Raw genomic sequence first — 8,962 nt, 5'->3', positions numbered from 1 at the left:
ATACATATACATATACACACACATACACACGCATACATACATATGTGTGTATGTATGTATGTCTACACACATACACACACACACTCACATATCCCCCCCAAAGTCCAGCAGTAAGAGATAGAAAGAGAAATTCCATTTAAAATAACTGTAGACAGCTTGCCACCCCAGGACTGACTCACCTTTCTCCAGGGAATCACCAGGGCGGCGAGGCCCCTGTACCCATACCCTGAAAACTGCTGCCTTCCAGGTCCTCGCGGCTGTGCCGTGCAGTGGGGCCTGGCCCCACGTGCTGTCCGCACCTCCCCACTTCCACTTTGCTCAGACCAATAGCGCTCCATAAATTTCCTGCAGGAAAGGTTCCAGCTCGTGAGGGTAAGGATGGGCTATGGGTTCCGTGGGTGTGAAAGCGACACCACTGCACGCTTTGTGAGCAACGACAACCTTCGAGGCTCGGCTCCGGAGGCGGCTGCCCAGGTGATCGGGTGGGGGAGCTTTGCGGGCAGCCAGCACCTGGGGGTTCCCTGCTCTGGGCATCATGCCCCACACCCAGCAGGCTGCAGAGAACGCCCCAGGAGGAGAGGCGGGTGGGCTGCTTCATGCCCACCCGAAGGGCCGGACTTACCCGGTGGGCAGCAGGACTCCGACTGACGTCACGCTCTGGTGGCTCTCTAAGCGGTCCGAGAGCCTTTCTCCACACGGGCGCTGGTTCCTCGCCCGCATCCATCCACCAGCCCCAGATCCAGGCGGGGCTGGGAGAGGTGGAGCTCTGAGAGACGCTGGGGGAATCTGAGGCTGAAATGCTTACCCGGAATCAGCCTAAGAAGGAGTCCCCAAGAAAAAAGGAACGGCGGCGAGAAAAGGAATGGAGGGCCGAGCGGGAGGAGGAGAGGAAGGCATCACCGCCCCAGGCCCGAGGACATGGAGGAGCGTAACCAAGCCGGACTGCGGAGCCCGGGCCAAGGACACCTCTGCCTCCTGTGCCTTTGCGTTGCATGAATTTAGGACCGTCTCCTAGGTGGACACAGACGCAGTAACTCCGCTTCCCTCTGGGAGCATTTTGACCCATGGCAGGTCCCTGTATTACACCAAGCTGGCCTGGCCTGGACCTTCCTGAGCTGCAGCTGCCTCCCCACAACGGGCTGTTGAGCCTGGACCAGCTTTTGGTTTTCTTTTGTGATTTCCTGGTTTCTCATAAAGTCATTAGCTTCCATCTGCTTCTGCTAACTCTAGAATTTGTTTAGTCATTTTTTACAGATATTTTATGGGCTATGGGGGGCAGAGCTAGATCAGGTCCGTTCTTCTACTCCACCATCTTGGCTCCACCTCCCTCTATTTAACATTATGTAAATAAGGGATAAAGAGGTGAATGATGGGAGTAAGCCAACGTTGGAGTTTGGCAAAGTATGATCAGTGATAGAAAAAGGGGTGAAAGGACTCTGATGTACAGGACAAGTGTGGCATTAAACTGACTCCGGAAATTAGGAAAAGAGAAGGCTTTGGGGCAGGGGTGTATGTGTGAAGGGGAAGAAAGAAAAGTAAAAAGAAAGAGAAATTCACTTAAACAAATTCAAATAATTTAGAATCAGAAGATAATAGAACAAAGATTGTCTTTCCTGATTGGGCTGTGATAGTTTAATAAATGTGTTAATATTGTCTAAATTAAAGTGTAGTTTTAATGTCATATCAACCAAATTAGCTAATGATTTATTTCACAGAATCAGACAAAATTAGAACAAATTTCATCTGAAGGATGAAAAGGTGAAAAAATCTAAGGGAAATGATGGAAAAAATAGGGATGAAGGTACAATACAGACTTTGAACTCAAATTATATTATAAAGCATTAACCATCTTGATTTTTGCAACACTGTCTCTATCTGCTATAATTAAATCATATTAAAATATTTTGAATATTCCTATAAATGAAACTTTCCCTTTATGCATTTTTCTTTAAGGGAGGCCTAGGATAAAAGGGTATGTCAAGAGACATGAGTCCCAAAGACTAATTTCACCTACTTCATTATTTTCTTTAAAACTAGTGTTAGCTCTAATGATAGTGCCAGAATCTGTAAGGACACATCTTTCAGTGGCTGATCAAGAACTTGAATTCTTGGCACAATTTTTCAATTCTTGTGCCTCTGTTGAATGTATCTTTCTCTGTGCTGTATTTTGACAAAGAGCTGAGCTGTCCATCCAGATTACACTTTGAGGATGTGCTTTTGTGTTGGTCATGCTAAGAGCATACACATCATAACCATCAGTCACAGCCAGTAAAAGGTCAATTCAAGTGTACTGGCAATTTTTTGCCTTCAAGCTTTGATCCTTTTGAACTCAGATTTGAGCACATTACTTTGGAAATGCATTGGCTGCGTAGGCCAGAACCGATAGACAGATGTGCCGTCTTGTTTTTTAATCCAAAATGTAAATGTTAACGTGTCCTAGCATAAATGTCCTAGGACAATGGATTCATTACATCTTATATTCTGCTAATTCAGAAATTTTGATAACTAAGATGGAGCTGTGCTGAGTTAGACCTTTATTAACCTTTGCGGGGTAAAAGTTTTGTTGAGCACATGAGGAGAATGAAATTGGGGGGTAGGGTTGTAGTTAGGAGGGAATCTTTAATTAACTTAAAAGAACAAACTTTTAAAGAATTCTAGAAATGCCATTTTACTTATAAGTAGTAGATATGTTAATTATAAATAGCTTTCTCTCTCTCTCTCTCTCTTTCTCTCTCTCTCTCTCTCTCTCTCTCTCTCTCTCTCTCTCTCTCTCGCTCTCTCTCGCTCTCTCTCGCTCTCTCTCGCTCTCTCTCTCTCTCTCTGTGTGAACCTGTGATTGTATTGGTATAGGGGAACTTTCTGTGAAGAAATTATCTTTGCTAGTAGACATAAGCCACAGCCACTGGGGGAATATGTTTTGCTTGACTATGCATATTTGTTAAAAGGAATTTGTCTTTTTTTCTCCACTCTGGTAGTGAGGTTAGGGGCTTGGAAAGGAGACAAAATAGATTTTTCTTTTCAAATAGAGAGGTGAAGAAGTGCTAGAAATGTGCAATTTTGCATGTACTTTTAGATGAGGTCATTGTACACTATATTATCAGTTTTGCTTAATTGTTTTTTATGATAAGAAACCTCTCATCTATGGGAATAATCTATAAATATTTGTAATATAAAAATAAAACATTAGTAAAACGTTAAAAATACAGACCATGCAACTTGGCGTCTTAGAGGATTATTTGGTACTCTGGGGGAGTAAATGTCTTTCTTAGGGTTGTTATTGTTGAACCATTTCAGTTGTATCCAACACTCTGTGACCCATTTGGGTTTTTCTTGGCAAAGATACTGAAGTGGTTTGCCATTTCCTTCTCCAGCTCATTTCACACATGATGAAACTGAAGCAAACAGAGTTAAGGAACTTGCCCACAGTCACACAGCTAGTATGTGTCTGAGGCTAGATTTGAATTCATGAAGATGAGTCTTCCTGAGTCCAGGCCTGGTACTCTCTCCACTGTGCCACCCAAACTTTATCAGGGATTGTACTTGGTCTCAGATGCCAGGGACAAATCTCTATCAATTATACCATAGTGCCTCTCTTAGAACATGAAACATAAATCTACCATATAAGCAAATGCCTTAGGTCCTTTCCTTCTTAGCATTTTGTCAGATAAGTAAGTTGTATTCCTTTCAGCAAGTTACTTCAAAAATTGGACCTTGGTGATGTCATCTAAAAAGGTAGAGATAAATTTCAGGTTCCTTACAGCTCTAACATTGTATTACTTTAGATACTTCAGATTCCTTTAAACAGTTCTAATTAGTGGATTTTATGTTATTTTTTAAATAAACTTTTGGGGTTAAAGTAAATTTAAAAAAAAAATCAACATTTCTGCCTGTACCCTGCCATTCACAGAGAGCCATCCCACATAACAAATAATATTTTTAAAGATGAAAAGATGAAAAAAATCCACAAAAATGACCAATACAAGATTTTCCTTTTTTTAAAAAGAAATAGGCTTGCCATAAAATCAAAAGAAAGAGCTCACAAAGATGGTCCACTTCTTGGCTTTAAGATTTCATAGAAACTAGCACAGAAAGAAATAGGTTATTTCTGTCTCTTCTATGAAACTTTCCTTTACTGCCTCAGACCTAAATCATCTCTTTCTCTCTAAATTCTCCCAAGCACTTCTTATCCAAGTCTTTCATATTGTAATTGCATTTATTATTATTGCCTCTATCAAATAAGATGAGACATAAAACACATCATCCAGAAAAAATTGTATGGTTAAAGGAAAGGGAAGAGAATATGTATTTATTAAGCACCTACTAGGTGTCAAATCCTGTGTTAAGCATTTTAAACATATTATCTCGTTCTTATCCATCATTCTTACTTAGTGACCATAGGTCATAGGAGCATAGAATTAAAGCTAGAGAAGACCTTCAAGGATATATACAGAACCCACATCTTATACATGTGGAAACCAAGACCCCAGATCAGACAACTGGTAAGTTGGGGAACTAGGAATTGAACCTGGATTTTTCTGGGCAGCTAAGGTTGAGCAGTGGATAGAGCCACTAGAAGGTACATGCTATTATTCAATAGTTGAGCAAACTGAATTAGATAGAGATTAATTGACTTGCCCAGAGTCACATAGCTAGCAAATATCTGTGTCTGGATTTGAACTCAAGTCTCCCTGACTCCAAACTCAATGCTCTGGGCTAGAAAAGTAGAAAGAATGCTCGATTTCAAGTCAGTGGCTTTAAATGCTAGGGCTGGCATTCATTAGCTATGTGATTTTGGCAAGTCACTTAATTTCCTGGGGCCTCAGTTTCCTCATCTGTAAATTGAAGAGGTTGAACTTGGTGGCCTCTGAGATCCCTTCTAAATGATATCTCTAATCTTCTTTTTGAAAATAAACTAAGTCCCCCATACTGTTGCTGCTACTTATTATTAAAAGATTATGTAAAACATGATATAGAAGACAACATACAACACAAGATTTTAAAAAAAATGGGCTGATTTAAGAGAAAAACTATTCATGTTAAAGGTTGTTTGTTGTTCAGTCATTTCAGTTGTGTCTGACTCAGTGACATGTTTTGGGGTTTTTATGCAAAGATACTGGAGTGGTTTGCCATTTCCTGGCCCAGCTCATTTTACAGATGAGGAAACTAAGGAAAACAGGGTTAAGTGACTTGTCTAGGTTCACATAGCTAGTAAGTAATCTGAGGCCAGATTCCAACTCACAAAGATGAGTCTTCCTGATTTCAACCTTGGTGCTCTATCCACTGCTCCACCTTAGCTGCACAGAAAAATCCAGGTTCAATTCCTAGTTCCCCAACTTACCAGTTGTCTGATCTGGGGTCTTGGTTTCCACATGTATAAGATGTAGGGTCTGTATATATCCTTGAAGGTCTTCTCTAGCTTTAATTCTATGCTGCTATGACCTATGGTCACTAAGTAAGAATGATGGATAAGACATGGGCCACCGGACTGCTATCCTGTTGTGCATCAGATGTTAAATACCCTAGAAAAAGATCTCCAGCTTGTGCAGAAGTCCTATAGAGGATTGACATAAGCACATGAACAAGAGTCATACAGTTTGAGAAAGTGTTGAGTTGTGATTTGCATTGTTATGGTCAGTAACCAGATCAAGAAGTTTGTGAACCCACCACCACTACACTGTAGGGATGTCTTAGATGGTATGAACTATGTCTTTTCCTACTTTGCTAAAGTTCCTTGCGCAGAGTATTTGCTTAATACATAAATTCTGGTTTAGTTCAATCAAAATTATCTTAGATTTTGCAGATACTCACCCAGAGCATTACAAATGTCTTAGTTCAATTTTCAGTTTTAATAGCTGTCAAATAGCTATTGAAGCTTAATTAAATATTAAATAGTTATTAAAGCTTAAAACTGTACTAAGATTTTGGGAATATCCTGTATTTATGTACATGTTGTCTTTGTCTGTAGAATGTATAAGTTACTGGATACAGGGATTGCTTCATTCTTGTTTACATTCCCAGTGTTTAGTAAATCCCATAGTTGACATTTAATAAATGCTCATTGATTTTAAAATTATTAATTGAATAGCACCTGTACAGCACCAAGCTAGCCACTAGAGTTATTGCTGATTGCTTATTATGGGCTAATTTATAGACAATCATTGACAAAGGAAAACTCGATATGTGCATTGACAGCATGTAGAGTAGAAACTTATAAAATGTGTACTAGTCAACTTCACTGTACCTAACCAGAATCATTAATAAAACACTAATCAGGCAAAATCACTATATTTCAGCACCTTTAGACATATTTGCCTGCTTTCCACACATGGTTTGCTTTGGGCTTGATGCTGATTGCCACTCACAAGTTGAGTCAAAGGAATAGTGAATTAACATACTTTAAAAGATATCTGAGATTTCATTGATGTGAGGGCCCCTTTGATTCATGCAGACTTCCTTGATTTAGTATAGGTTTCATGAATTGTTGTTGTTAGAACCTGCTATTTTGTAGATAACGTTCTTTAAGTTTAGTGAGGCTAGTCCTCTGTTTAGATGCTCATAGCCAAAACCTTTTCAGCTTTAGAGGGCCTACTAGAATTTGTATTCTGTTGGCATAGCAGGCTGGGCAAGGAGGGCAGTGTCCTGACAGCTGAGCCAGTTAGTGTAGAGAGAATTGAACTTGTTCCTGGAATGTTGTTTGGCTCTAAACAGAGAACCTCAAAGCTGTGAACCTATGAGAGATGGAAAGAAGTGGAAAGTGGTGAATCAGATTGGAGCAGGATTGGATCTGACAGGGCAAAGGAGCATGCCATGTCATGAAACTGTCATGGTAAGAGTAAACAGAACCCAAAATCAGAGTTTTCCTCACCTCTTTTTACCTTAAAAATCTATAGAACTTGTCAAATGTTTTCCTTTTTTTTTTTTAAGATTCCCATTCTTCTCTTTTCCAGATTGGAGTGGGATTGGAAAAAGGGGGAATTGATCCAAATTGCAATGAATCCTGAACTTTGCTATTGGAAGCATTTTTATTCTTTGTTTTGGTTTGTGTTTACTCGATAACTATTAAATGTGAATCGTTGAAGGTGGAATTAATGCTCTATTGGTGGAGTAATGTATTGATCCAAACATTCTGAAAAGCCATTTTTGAATTATGCTAAGAAAGTCACCAAAATGTCTATATCCTTTGATCAAGAGATTTTATTGCTAGATATATGCCCTAAAGATGTCAATGATAAATAGAGAAGTACCATATACACCAAAATATTTATAGCAGCATTTTTTAAAAATAGGAGCAAAGAATTGAAAGCAAAGGTGATACCATTGATTGTAGGAATAGCTAACAAGTCATGAACATAATGAAAAATTACATCACATTAAGAATGCTGAGTATGACAAATACTCATATTTGTGAGTATATGTATTATAAAGATATATTTATGTATGTAAATATATATTTATATATTTGTATATATTATACATATATTATATACAATATATATATTTAATATTCATATTGTGACGAATGGGAAGATGTATATGAACTGATACCGACTGAAGTAGAACCAAGAAAATGAAATGCACAATGACTACACAATATCAATGGAATGCATGGCAATAACAAAGGAAATAAAACAATGCTGTGAAATTATAATGACTAAGCTTGATCCCAAAGAAGAGATATGAGAATATATCTATCCCCATTCTTTGAAAAAGTGGGAGACTACAGCTGTGGGACACCATGATCTCAGCCATTTTCTTGTGTTGGTTAGTTTGGTTAAGCTGCTTTTTAAATTTTTTTTTTATTTAATATAAATGATATCTCTCTGACAAGAGGAAGAGGGAGGAGAAAATTGGGGAATATAAGTGGTATAAAAACAAAAGTTATTACTAAAATTTAAAAAGAAAAATGATGAATTGTCAAATCCTATGAATGGAGGATCATGAAAAAGAAAGGAGTATTCAAAACTGGGATGGGTGTAAAGAGCAAGGAAGCAATGAAGTTTATATTTTTAGTAATTTTTTGGTTATATTCAAGGTCACATCTCTAGACTTCTATTAATCCTGGAGGGGGCAACTGATAATGCATATAGGCTTTGGTGGAGAGTGAGTGTCCTACCATAGATAACTGGAACATCATCTTGTGGCACAATAATATGCCACACCCCCTCAGCCAGTTAATCAGTCAGTCAATTAATTACTTGCCTTTTGTAAATAACAGAAATCAGGAGAATTAAACAGGTTTGAGCAGTTATAGCTCAGGCAACACCACTGTATGCATTTTTATTACCTACTACCCATACTACCTGTCATAAGAACTGCCCAAAGTGGAATAGACTGGCTCCTGAGGGGGTGAGACCCCTCACTGGAGGCCTTTAGATAATCACTTACTGGAAATGTCATAGAGATGATTCCAACTCTCATATGAGTGGGATTAGATGTTCTGTGAAGTGACCTCCAGCTATAATTCTATACCTGGATAAAATATTTAGGAACTAGTTTTCTCAAGAAATGTGACACTTCCTTTTCTTTCTCCATTCAATAACTCAGAAACAAAATGACCTTTCCTTCCTTAGAGTAACAATTGACTTGGAGGGAGAAAATAAGACCTGGCTATAGGCTTGGTAAAAAAACAAAAACAACACAAAATTACTTTCTGTGCAACTTGAGCATATAACCTTTTGGTACCATCTAAACAATTTACCATTTTTTGAAGTCAACACACATATGTACACACATGCATAGATCTATATACATATGTATATATTGACAAGAAATTTCTACCACCCAGTCTTTGATTAGACTTTTGTTACCAAATCTTAGTTTTTGAAAATTGAACATTATTTGAATATTAGTTTCTATCTAAATACTATCAAGTATAAATAGAATCCTATGCTCCCAATCCTAAAAATATTTATGATCTGTTTTATTTGCAGTGGTCTATATTCTTTCACTTTTTCTCCCATCA

Source organism: Notamacropus eugenii, chromosome 6, assembly GCF_028372415.1.
Source record: "Notamacropus eugenii isolate mMacEug1 chromosome 6, mMacEug1.pri_v2, whole genome shotgun sequence".
Taxonomy (NCBI): Eukaryota; Metazoa; Chordata; class Mammalia; order Diprotodontia; family Macropodidae; genus Notamacropus; species Notamacropus eugenii.
This window is presented reverse-complemented; position numbering follows the sequence as displayed.